This window comes from Protopterus annectens, chromosome 10.part0 (assembly GCF_019279795.1).
Source record: "Protopterus annectens isolate FY-2018-M chromosome 10.part0, PAN1.0, whole genome shotgun sequence".
In the NCBI taxonomy this organism is placed as follows: domain Eukaryota; kingdom Metazoa; phylum Chordata; order Ceratodontiformes; family Protopteridae; genus Protopterus; species Protopterus annectens.
In genome coordinates this window covers 1,173,254,133-1,173,267,840 of record NC_056744.1, presented here as the reverse complement: position 1 = coordinate 1,173,267,840, position 13,708 = coordinate 1,173,254,133, and the positions used below count along the sequence as shown (strand labels likewise).

General features: G+C 35.7%; 1 protein-coding gene across 1 annotated transcript in view; it reads left to right on the top strand.

Annotated features, from left to right (window-relative positions):
- The window catches only part of NPHS2 (NPHS2 stomatin family member, podocin), a 269,098-nt gene that overhangs the window by 51,431 nt on the left and 203,959 nt on the right, over positions 1-13,708 (top strand). The window lies entirely within an intron of this gene.

Genomic DNA, 13,708 nt, shown 5'->3' with positions numbered 1-13,708 from the left:
AGACTCCCCTTCCATGTAAAAGAAAGCTCATCCTTGATCCTATTAAAATGCAACTAAGATGAGGTTAAGGAAATCTACCGAAAGACTGTCTCCTGTGGTAATGATGGACAAAGACAGTGCCAAAATGCCCTGTCTTGCAGCAGAATGCCCTTTCAACACTTAATGGTATGACTCAAAAACATTTATTCATTAATAAATGGGAAGTATAGGAATAAAAATCATGGTAAGGCTAATTTAAAAATCCAATGGGATAACACAGCTAGGCTTAAAATGACCCTTCAGGACAGTTAGCCCAGCATTCACCTATGAACCCTAGCTGCCATCACAGAATCCCTTTTAATCCTAAACACTTCATATTACCAAGTACCCATAAATATGGATGTTTGTAAACCAATTCATGTGTCAGTAAACAGTTTACTGCTATATCTTTTGTTTTATCTTCATTTATTTTATACCCTGAAAAGGCTTGAATCTGTCTAAATGTGTTCCATGACACTGAAATGTACTTTTCTGGATTTATCAAGTACAAAAAATATTGTTTGCAAATAAAATTGATTATCATACCAGTTATATCCCTAAATTTGAGTCCCTTATTTTATTTGCTAATGGCTTTAAATATAAAGCAAATAGCAAAGGGGATGGAAGTTATGCATGTCTGGTTCCTCTCTTCAAACACTTCTGAGAGGAGCCCACTCATCTTAATCCTTGCCTCCAACCTTTTTTATAATTTCCTTATTAATTCTATTATTCTGCTGGGAAATGCAAATGCTGTCATTACCCCACTTATAAAATTCCAGTTGATTCTATCAATTTCTTTCTCTATATCAAGACACACTAGTGGCATCTTCCCACACTCTTCTTCCTTCTTGATCAGTATTGTTTTATTAATATTGTCAAATATTTGCCTCCCTTTCACAAAACCACACTGATATTGATTGTTACAATACCTTTACCATTTTTGCAATTTACCATTTTCTTAGCTGGTATAGACATAAACACTTTATAATCATTGTTGAAAATTGAAATAGGTCTACATTAATCTGGATCTAAAGGATATTTACCCTCTTTGGGTATTGCAGCCACCACAGCTTTCTTCTAAGATGTTGGTACTCTGCCCTCCCCCCACTTTTAAAATATTGCTAAAAAAACCTTCCAGATCTTGATCACATTCTTCTCTCCTGATTTTCAAACTTCCACAGGAATGACTGGCTGATGAATGAATATTAATTAGGATAGTCCTTCCCTGACATCTGCAGTGATCTCCCTAATGTGCCCTATAACACCTTGCACCTGTGGAGAGGGTTATGACCAGTGTTGTGAAGGTTCTCACGGCAACTGCCAGGGAAGGCTAAAGTAAGTTAATTAATAAATAATATCAAAGCTGTATGTAGCATGGAAGTGCTTTTTTTACATGGGCAGTTTTGTTTTAAATTTATTTTCTTACTTGGAAGTAGTTGAACGTAACACCTTTCAACTTCTGTACGGAAGCCGAATTCAGCTTTCTTCAGAAGTGAATATTGTAGTTGTGGCCGCTGAGAGGCATTTTGCCTGCAACTTAACCACAGTATCCCATTTGATTTGTGAAGGTACAAGAGATTCTGGTCTATTGGGTCTGTGATTGCTCAGAAGGCAAGGTATAGTTCTCCCCTGAGGAGTCTGTAAGACAGAAATCAGGGACAGTCCATCTTATCTTTTCTAGTTTGTTAGAAACCTTTGGGGTCTTTCAAACTATTTGATATGGCTGGTGAGGTACATCTCTAAGGGGGCATTGTTTTCATTAATTGGTAATTATGATGATTAACACATGATAACAAAAGCATGCATAACAAGAATAGATTGATAAGTAAATGCATACATTCCTGCCTAAAATAAATGAAACACTGATGGAGTATATCAACTCAAACAATAAAAGGCTGGAAAAAATGGAAGATGCTTTAAACAGATACTCAGATGAAATGATAAAACTGCAAAACTCAGAGGATGAAATGAAGAAAAGGCTGTCTGAATATGAGACTGCACAAGAAAAGATGTTTCAAAAAATAATAGAGCACGTAGAAAAAAACTGAGATTTTCAGCTGTACCTGAGAAGCTGGAAGAAACAGCCTTTATTAATTTTATGAAAGCACAAATAGGGAACTGGACTGGAATTCCACAACAGGAATTGTTAATTGAAAGGGCACATTATGTGCATGCTCCAAACCTGGCTATGAGGAAAAAACCTAAATCTTTAATAGTAAAATTGAAATCTTACAAGCAGAAGTAGTTGATTCTGACAAAACTGTGGCAGAAGGACAAAGTACTAAAAGTGTGAGAAAGCAGAGTGTTTGTGGAGAATGGCTACTCATTGTACACCAGGCAGAAGTGGTATACATTTATTACATTACACAGGGAATGTCCTGAAGCAGGCATGAGAGTCAAACTGCTGTACCCAGCTATTTTCAAAATATTTTTCCCTGGTGGAACAAAAATATTTTTGATGAAGTTCATGCTAAGGAAGAAATACAAAACTTTTTCAACAAAAACTGAGCTGTGAAACAGAAGGAGATTCTGCTTCTTGTTCTTCTGGTAATAAAGACCACAGAGAAACTGTGCCAGTGAAACCTTTCCCACTGTTTTCAATGGAAAATGCTTGCGAGAGGAATAAAAACACGGGAGTTGACTACAAGAATTGAGAGTACACTGGAGATGAAGCAGAGACAGGGTTTGGGAGATGGAGTTGAACAGGAATATTACAAGAACATCTGAAAATATTGGACTTTCTTGGACTTTGTAAAACTTGTAGGAGACTCTAAAGCTTATGCCTTACTTCACGCCATTACTGTTTGGATACCAAAATCAGTAACTTGGGAAATGAAAAATGTGGGATTACAAAGCAGTAATATAAACAGGACAGAACAAGAAAATCTGGAAATATTGGACTTTATTGGACTATGTTAAACTTGTAGGGGACTCTAAAGCATATGCCTTACTTCACGTCATTAACATTTGGATACTAAAATCAGTAACTTGGAAAATGAAAAATGTGGGATTACTAAGCAATAATTATATTTGTGAAACAAGACAAAACAATAAAATCTGGAAATATTGGACTTGTTTGGACTTTGTTAACTTCATGTCATTAACGTTCGGAAAAATACTCAGGATAGGGAAAAGGCGGGAAAGAGTTAACTTTTGCTTTTTTTTTTCTTAACAGTTTTAAGTGGTGCATGATTTTCTCTGCATGTTATAAAGTAAAGCTTTTTCAGTTATTTTTAAGTGTAATGGGGATATTAATGTAAATAGGTGCTTCTGTTTATTCTTTTTGTTTCTTTCTTCCTTTTTCTCTCTTTCTCATTGTTCAGTTTTAAGAAATGTAGGCACTGCAATGTAAAGAAAAAAGGGGGATCTAGTTAAAAGAGCATGACAAAAGAAAAATGAGTGTGTTTTTTCCCATTCTTGCACAGGGGAATACTGGGTTAACGCCATTAGCTTAGTAACAAGTTTTAACAGAATACAAGTAAATGAAAAATAATATTGAATATTATAAGGTCCTTTTTCTAGTAAACAGTCCTGTATCTGATTCTCATGTCAATAGCAGGCACTCTGATAAAGAGAAATGGCTTAGAGAAATTGTTTTCTGCAGGTATTTAAGTATTTTCTCAGCTGGGTAAGCTATAAAGGTGAAGTAAAACAAGACAGCACTTAACAGAATCACAGGCTCTACTATACATCTTAGCATGGATAATATTTTTTTCAGTTTAGCTCAAGTCTGTGTGTGTAGCTGTCAGTTTGGAACCTTTGTTCGTATTAGGGAGTTAAACTTCAATATTTGAATATATACATAGTTTTGTGTGTTATTAAGTTAGTAGGTTTTAGAGGGTATTGGGTATGTGTATGTATTTTTATTTGAGAGTTTTCAATAACACAAACAGTTCTGCAAGATGTCACAGAGGCTCAAATGGAGATGATAAGACACAATTGTATAAAAGATTAACCTGCCAAACAGTGCAGGCATGTAATACAAAAGCTGGAACTAGACATTTAACAAAAAAGCTGTTATACATAAAAGGTGGGAATAATAATCCCTCAAGAATATGATCAATTCTGTAATGTCTTTAAATGTTAATAATCTCACAGATAAATTCAAAAAAGAAAGAGTAGTGAACTATGTTAAAAATGTAGAATACAAATGGCCATGCTATAGGAGACACACTTGGAAAGAAATTAACATGTGAATTTGATAAAGAAATGTTTTCAGGATGGTTATTTAGCAGAATACATGGGGCAAAGGAAGAGAAGAGTACTTAATATTAATTGTAAGATGATCTCCAATATTATACAATTCCTCCCCTAAAATGTGCACGCTGATTGGCCAGCCCAACCAGCAATTCCTCAATATACTAATGGAAAGGTCCGTCGCCCGGACTTTTTCCGTAAAGAGTTTAACATAGGAGAATGTTAAACGTAAAAGCAACGGAGATCTTATACCAGACAGCCAGGGCAGTAAAGAGAATGCCATTATTTAAGAAAAGTAATTATTTATTTTCTTAAATAATGTCATTATAATAGCAGACCAAACCATGCCAACATTGCTATAGTAATAGAAGAGGAAAACAAAGACAATAATGGTAAATTTGTAATACTAAGGGGCTACTAACAAGTATTTATATTCCACTGAACACTGTTATAATGGAGCTAAATAAAATTCTGGGAGAAATAATCTACATTAAGCAAGGAACATTACTTAGAGGTGGGGACTAGAATTTGATTTGCAAAAGTAAAGATGTGTCGGGGGGGGGGCAAAAATGAAAATATAACAAAGGAGGGTAGACTTTTAAAGAAATTTATGAAAATATGTGGCATGAAATTCAGAGTGAATTTACATATTATTCTCCAAGATACAAAAACTGGGCTGGGCTAGACAGAATTTACATTTCACAGGAACATGTGTATTTAATTAAAGGTCTTGATACTTACCCAATAACTATTTCAGATCATACACCAATAATAACTAAAATAAAAGCACAGGGTAATGAAATAAAATTGAGACACTGGCACTTTCCCACCTATCTGTTAAAAAGAGGAATTTAAGGAATGGGTAGTGTAAATCATTCAGGAGCTATTTGAGAAGATAGAAACTTCTGAAAATATAGCTAGGGAGTGGGATAAAATTAAAGTGGAATTTAAAAATAGGGTGGAAATAAAAGAAAGGGAGATACGGTTAAGAAGTAACAAGAATTATTTAGGGGGACTGACAAATATTAAAATATTGCAAAATGGGAGAATCTCACAGAACAAAAAGAGGAGCAACTACAAAATGCTAAACAGGAAATAAGAGATTACCTTGATAATATGCATGAGTTTAGAAAGATTACTGTTAAGCAACTGTTTTTTGTTAACTTTAGAGCACAAAACTTTCAGCACAATGACTCAGGCAACAGAATATAGAAAGGGCTGCCACCAAGCTTAGGGAGCCTATAACAAAGAAGATAACAAGGTATCCTGTAGAAGTATTACAAATATTTCAGGAGTTCTATGAAAGTCTGTATAAAGCAGAAAAATATGGAAATCAAGAAAGGGTACAAATGGAATGTTTATGGAAAAATTAAATATGCCAAGACTATAGGGAGAGGAGGCTCAATTACTAACAGTTAAGGTAGGAGAAGATGAGATAAAAATGGTGATGTATAACCAATCTACAGGAAAGTCACCAGTAATAAATGGTATTCCTGCGGAAGTTTGGAAGCTAGGAGGGAAAAATGATAAAGATCTGGAAGGTTTTGTTTAACAGTATTTTAAGAGGAGCAGAAGTACCAACATCCTGGAAGAAAGCAGTAGCAGCTGTAATACCTAAAGAGGGTAAAGATCCATCAGATCCAGATTCATACAGGCCCATTTCAATACTAAATCATGATTTTAAAGTGTTTATGTCTATAATGGCTAAAAGAATTGGAAGAGTGATACCAAATTTGCTAGATATAGACCAATGTCATTTTGTGGAGAGGAGGCAAACATTTGACAATATAAACAAAACAGTGATGATCTAGAGGGAAGCAGAATGTAAGATAATACCACCATTGCTGGTGGGTCTTGATGCAGAGAAAGCATTTGACGGAGTAAGCTGGAATTATATGAGCAGAGCAATGGAACCATTTGCATTTCCTGATAAAATTATGAGGTTGATTAGGAGGATATACGAAGGATCAGAGATGAAAATTAAAGTGGGTGGGTGTTCTCTCTCCCCTTTATTTGCATTAGTTATTTATTTATTTAATTATTTTATTTCAGTTTGATGACCGGGAAAGTCCACTGGGCCACTAAGAGCCCGTTTTCAGTGGAGGCCCAGGGAGAAAAGCTCCAATGAACAGTTACAGAGAAAATACCATATACAATCAAATTATTGAGAATATACAGCATACAATGAAATAAAATGTGGTAACATACAATAGATTAGCAGAGAAATACAGCATTCAGTACAATAAATTATATTTTTGATACAGACATGTGATAAGTACATATGAAAAAAAAGTTAAGGTAACAGTTTGAGTAAGAAAGAGGACTGGGTGTAATAAGTAACTGTCACATTAGGGTGTAGTGTAGGGCATTATATTTAGAACCACTGGCAAAGAAAATAAGGGACTCTGACATTCAAGGATGTAATTGGTATGGTAGTCAAGAAAAGCTGACTCTATTTGCAGATGACATTATTTTATACCTGATAAAACCACAAAGGGATATTGCAGTGCTCCGGAACATAGTGAGACAGTTTCAATCCTTTTTTGGGATACAAAATGTATGAAGCTAAAACAAAAGCAATACCAGTAAATTATGTACCCACATAGAAATTGGTTTAGCAGTATCCATATTTATGGAGACATCATGAAATGAAATATTTAGGAGTATGGATTAAAATGCTACCAGCATGGCAGCTAAGGATATGTGGAAGAGGCTAAACAAAAGATAATACAAAAACTGAAAAAATGGAAGCTTGTTATATGGATATTGATAGTAATATACAAGCAGTTAAAATGTTTTTAGTTCCTTTAGTCTTATACACTGGTCAGGCATATTTTTATCAAGCAGAGGAGAAGTTGTGGATAGCAATTAATAAAGAGCTGAAGGATCTTATCTGAGAGGGGAAAACAGCAAGAATCAAGTGGGATAAGCTTCACAGTTAAGGCTCCTATACATAGCACAAGCAGAAAACTATAATTCAAAGTAGAAAGAGATGATGCTGATGAAACAGGGATAGACTGGGATTTTGAATGTAGAACTTTAAGGAGAGAAACAATAATCATACAGAATATTATATTCATAAAGTAGCAGAAGTTGTTCTAAGAACTAAGCCAACATGGGAATGGAGAAATAAGATTCTGTCGATAGGGATGACTGCAATTAGGGATACAGACAACAGGCAAGAGGTGGTAGGAATATATTGTATTGGGAGCAAATAACTAGAAAGGGAAAGGTAAGAGAATGCAAAGATGCCAAGAACTTATTTGGACTGCAGGCTAGAGATTGCTTTCCATATCAAGGACTGATATCAGAGCATAGGCAAAGAAAAACAAATAAGGGGGTCCTTAATGAAAGACCAGCACTGGTAGAGTTTTAAGTAGAATCTAGAACAGAAGTTGCCATTAAGAAAGGAGTAATTAGTAGAGCATATAAAATATTGCATTATAACTATAATAATTAATCAGAGAAGGTTAGGAAAGATTAGAATGAGAGATTATATAAGCAGTTCACAAAGAAACAATGGGGAGATATATGCATTTCTGCAAAATACGCAACAAAATCTAGAAGATTTAGGATCTTTGCCTGAAGGTGTTTACATAGGTATCTTTATACCCCAAACAGACTTCAAAGAATTTTTCCTCAGATAGACAGCAAATGTTAGAGGTGTAATGGGGAACAAAGAGATAACTGGGAACATATTTTCTCGGAGTGCAATGAGTTGGCAGACTTTAAAGATTCCCTGTAGATTGCTCTGTCAGAGATGCTGGTTGAGCAAGTTGGAGTAAGTAGGGAAATTATTTTTTTGAGCTATGATACAGAATCGGAATTGCCTAGACATATTATTAAAGCCTTGCCGAGTCTAATTATGATGGCTGTCAAAAAAAAAGCAATTACTAATAAATGGAAATCAAAGTCTAAACCAACTTTAGAAGTAGAAAAGATAGTAACAGAGATAAAACAACTGGAGATGAGATCTTTAGAAAACGGTAATAGCAAATTACATAGGAAAAAATAGGAAACGTGGGATCAATACATGCAGAGGAGGAACGAAGTTTAAAAGAAGGCAGGATTTGAATGAGCTATATAATGGTTGATTAACAATGATTGGATATGTTAAGTGATATTATAATGTTTGCAGCTAAAAGTCTATCAGCATGGTTTGAAATGTATAATGTTTGCAAACGATTTATTGTTTTTTTTTCATTTATATAAATGTAGCATTGCTTATGTCATACATGATAATTTAATAAAGATGTTTCTTGTTTAAAAAAATATATATCATAGAGTACATTTACATAATGGTAGGCACTTGAAGGAGGTTCAGACCACCACATCATGCAGTGGAGACAGTGCAGAGAACAGTATTAATAAATGTACGTTTATTTTATGAGATTCATGAAATTTGTGATGTTGTTGTATGGGTTTATGTTCAGCCATTGAATGAAAAATCCATAGAATGGCTGCACATCGAACCCTATCCATTGATGTTCATTCAGTAAATGTTCATTTCATCGATGGAGAAAGTAACTAGTTTTCCCCCACTTCCCCATGTGTCCCACTGCAGTATTTGAAACCCACCCAGGTGGGGGGCTTTGCCCCCTACAACCCCCCAAATATATAAACCAACTCTGAGACCACACTACAGTAGGGAAAGGGGCAGACAAGGAAGTGGTGGTCAACTAGTTACTTTCCCCATCGATGAAATGAAAGTTCACTGAATGAACATTCGATGGCTAGGGTTCCATGTTCAGCCATTTGATGTAAGCTCCATTCGATGGCTGAACATAGACCCATTGTTGTACAATATGGAACTCTGTATAACATATTTTGCCTGGTCTGTTATATATAGGTCTGTTATTATGGTTACATGCGAGAAATAAAATGCCACAAATAGCCATGGCAAAAGAATTGCATGGACTAGAAGGAGGTGTAAGAGATCACATATTATGTTAGCTTTGGTATAGCCAGTGTACCTTAGAATCACAGTGAGGAAGGGAATGATGTTGCTAAGATAAATAATTGGCTCATAAACCACAATATGAACTAATTAAAACGTTTATTATCACAGTAAGAGCTTTCATATGTAAAACAGATGTCTTCAGACTAAGATGTTCAACAGTTAACAGTCAATTTAACTCATTCACTCCAATGGAGCTCAGGACGTTTGCACTGTAACTTCCAATGGGTGGAGCCTAAGCCTTTTGACAGAATCAAATGATGTCCTTACATTTCAAACAAATGTTGATATCTCTAGAACCATAGGGATTATGAAAGAAGTATAAATGGCAAACTCTTCAACACAAACTATTTTTATAGTGATAGTATTCTTTAGGTTCTAGGTCTTAAACCGAAATGTATAAGTCACAGTGAACACAGTCACTATTACAGTTGTAATATTTTGTAAACAACTTACAATATCTCAGCAACCACTGAAGTTACACACATATTGTCAGCAGCACTTTTTTTGTCTAGCTGAGAGCTTTTATATGAGGCTAAGGAATTCTGTCTGTGTTACTTGTTTGTTGAGATATTTAGAAAAATGTGAAAAATTATAGAAATTAATATAATAAAACAATGGTCAGTATCTATTTACCTGTACTAGACAGAGGTCAAATATTAATGCAGTTGAGTTTGCTATTGTTTAAGATGAAATCCTTTAAAATTTTGCACGGTTTTGGAATTATTGATGCAAATATGAACAAGCAATATTTGACACCTAGAGGCATCAGAAGGAGTTCATAGGTTCACAGGTTCATAGGTGTGTACTAGGCTAATGGCCCTGGAGCCTTTACAAGCCTAGCTCATAGACGTGCCCTGGCATCGTGCCGCCGGACGTTAGTTCCAAGGGCCTCTATCAAGTAGAGCCACTGGAGTGATCCCCATTGTGAACTTTCTATTTCCCATCCACTCATCAAGTGAGGTGCTCTGCTTGACATGTATGGGAAGTCTATTCCAGAGTATGGGCAGTTTCTGGGTTATGATCCTATCCCTCCAGCATGTTCTGTTGATTGTGGTAATGAGGTTGAGGTCTCTGGAGCATGTGGTGCAGAGGGATTGGGATTTCTTTAGATGTAGCATTTTTAAGAGGGCTGGGTCAGACATGGCTTTGTAAGTCAAGCAGAGATCACCTCTTAGTAGACGATATGAGACAGAGAATAGCTGCAGTTTTTTGAGTCTGTCCATGTAGGATGTGTTTAAGGCCTAGGATTCTCTTCATGAGGTACTTCTGTGGCCTTTCCAGCTGTTGCATGTGTCTAGTGAGGTACATGCCAAATGGGGCATTATGCTCAATGGTTGTCCTTCCTGGATGCAAAACCCTTGGTAATAAGATGTGCGACATGGAAGGACTTTCTGACCACAGTGGCAATGTGGTGGTCAAAGGAGAGGGTGCTGTCAACCTGCGTCACCAGATCTCTTATAATGCCTTCAGTGCTCAGTGGGCTCCCATCGATGTGGTAATTAGTGGGAACTGAGTTTTTTCCCAAAGGGGATGATGACACATATTTTGGCATTAAGCTTAAGGCCATGGTTTCGACACCAGTCATTGGTCTAAGTGAGGCCTTTCTGTAGGATGTCTACATCACTTGTGGAGTTAATAATGGCTCCCAGCTTGCAGTCATCTGCAAACTTGGTCAGCCAGAGTCCCTCCGTGTTGGCCTAGACTTCTGAGAAGTAGATGCCAAACAGGAGAGGACCCAGGACTGATCCCTGTGAGACTCCATTAGTGACTGGTCGGCAGTCTGACTTGGAGTCCTCTAGTTTCACACTGTGGGTTCTATCTGTGAGCCAGTTTGCAACCTACCTAGTGATATAGGGGTTGATGCCTAGTTTGGTGAGTTTATCAATAATTCCTGAGTGGGGAATGGTATCAAATGGCTTGGCCAGATCAAGGTAGGCTGTATGAACTGCCTTGCCCTCATCCACAGCTCTGGTGACTAACTCAAAGAAGTCAACCAGGTTGAGCAGGCATGATCTACCTTTCACAAAACCAAATTGAGTTAACTACAGATGCACCTGGTGGTGTCACTCGAATGTAATGAGTTAAATAAAATAAATGGAGTTGCATGATCCACAACACATGATAACAAAAGCATGTATAACAAGAATAGATTTGGAATTAAAGTAACCAGGTATGTAAACTTTATTTCCAATCATGTCTACAGATTTCTTTCTGTGAATTATATACCTGCATTAATTACAAGTTCCACATCTATATGTGCCTTCCTAAGCTGCTTAGTTCCAGTACTCATAGTCAGTTAACTCTGAAAAATATTTTTTAAATGTTTGCCTCTTTTATATACAAATCTTGATAACCAAAAAAACCTTCTTAAACTTGTCATGAAATACTTGGAAAATGCTTCAACGGGTCTTCATTATGTTATTAATTTTTTTTTTCATTCACTGAATTGTTAATGTCTTCTAAGGGCACCCCTTTTACAAAAATGATAGGACTATAGGATTGAGTTATATTTTGTTATCATGTGTTCTGGATCATGTGACTGCAATTTTGTATTTAAATGGGTTGTTAATTGTTGAACTATACAGTCTGAAGAAGTCTACATTTACAAATAAAAGGAGTTACTGTGATAATAAAGTTTTTCAGGGATCCATTTCATATATACTGGTACCAATTATGCAGGTCAAGCCTTGAATAATAACTTTGTGATCACTTTTGGAATTCCAAATGTGCTAGGATTTCAGTTCTGTTATGCTTTTAATATATATGGGGGTGTCATTTTTTACAAAATTCCCTCAATGCCTTCCTTGCCTTTAAGTCCATTAACAGAATGGAGAGCTCATGCCATTGCTATATCATCAGGTGACTAAAGTAACCAGATTGTCATGCTTTGTATTCAGTACTACACAACTGTATAAAATGTAATAATAACTAGAATATTCTGAATGGCAGAATGACCATTCTTGCAACAGTAATCCAGTGTTACCCAAAGAAAAAAGACTCAGATGCCTGTGTTTGACTGGTTTATTTGCAAAAGCTAAAAATAATTGTGCTAAACCCTTACCTCACTCAAACTTACCAGATTAAGAAAGACTGTCCAAAATTCCATATTCTGTTGAGCATCTCTCTCTAACTTTATTTTCAAACTGAGTGTGTCTTTATTTGAAAGAGACTATAATCTCCTTCAATTAGTGTATTCATTAAAAATGCAGCAGAGGCTCAGAGCTCTTTTCCCCTGCTTGCTCCATTGAGGTGCTAGAAATGCTTTTGGCAAAAACATATGCACAGATATACTGATATCTAGAAATGTTTGCATATACACAGCAGATAGGCTCTGTGATCAAGGCATTCTTCCTTATTGAATGAAATATTTATTGTTTTAACTTTGTTTCCAGAGGCTGCATAGTATAATAAGAAGGAGATGGTGGACATATGTACAGCAGCACTTTATTCGTCTAGCTGAGAGCTTTTATATGAGGCTAAGGAATTCTGTCTGTGTTACTTGTTTGTTGAGATATTTAGAAAAATGTGAAAAATTATATCTTAATAAATTAATATAATAAAACAATGGTCAGTATCTATTTACCTGTACTAGACAGAGGTCAAATATTAATGCAGTTGAGTTTGCTATTGTTTAAGATGAAATCCTTTAAAATTTTGTACGGTTTTGGAATTATTGATGCAAATATGAACAAGCAATATTTGACACCTAGAGGCATCAGCAGGAGTTCATAGGTTCACAGGTTCATAGGTGTGTACTAGGCTAATGGCCCTGGAGCCTTTACAAGCCTAGCTCATAGAAGTGCCCTAGCATTATTTTTTATTTTTGGTTTAGTTACTCACTCTTCACCCTTTTGACCAAATGGTATCAGCAGTATGTAATGCCTGCATTACCCACGTCCTGCTAGTGTGTATTCCTAATTATAAAATTAGGTCTAATCTGCAGAAAAGCTTTTGGATGCATTCTTGTTCATCTAAATAACACTCTAGGACCTGCTCATGTGCCACAGGTTCATATTTGAAATACACTTCTGTGTTTAAAACTTAGGTTCAAATAAGGCAAGACCAATGACAGTTTAAAATGTGTATTCATAGTTTTTTTTGTATTTTGATAGTGTTCTTTTATATCTCATTTCTCAATGTCCTAAACACTACTTATGGAATATTTCTGCACCTTTTACTGCAATATTTTTGGTCAAAATTTAGGGATGTCACATGTTTTGATCTCCTTGTCAAATCATAGAAATGTTTCATAATTTGTGATTCGTCTGGATTAAATTTAATAGTTAAGTATTGCTTATTAAATTGTCTGTGCTCATTGAACAGAAAACGGATACTTTAAGGCACATGTGAAGTGTGACCAAAAGTTCTCAAATGAATGTTGTCCATGCATTGGACTCATGTTGGTGAAGTGACCCATAGCTATGATTAAATACATTTTAAAAAAATGAAAAAATAGTAAATGACTACTGCCATTTAGGTAAAGCACGGTAGAAACATGCGTACACAAGACTAAAGCAATAGCAATGCAAGCAG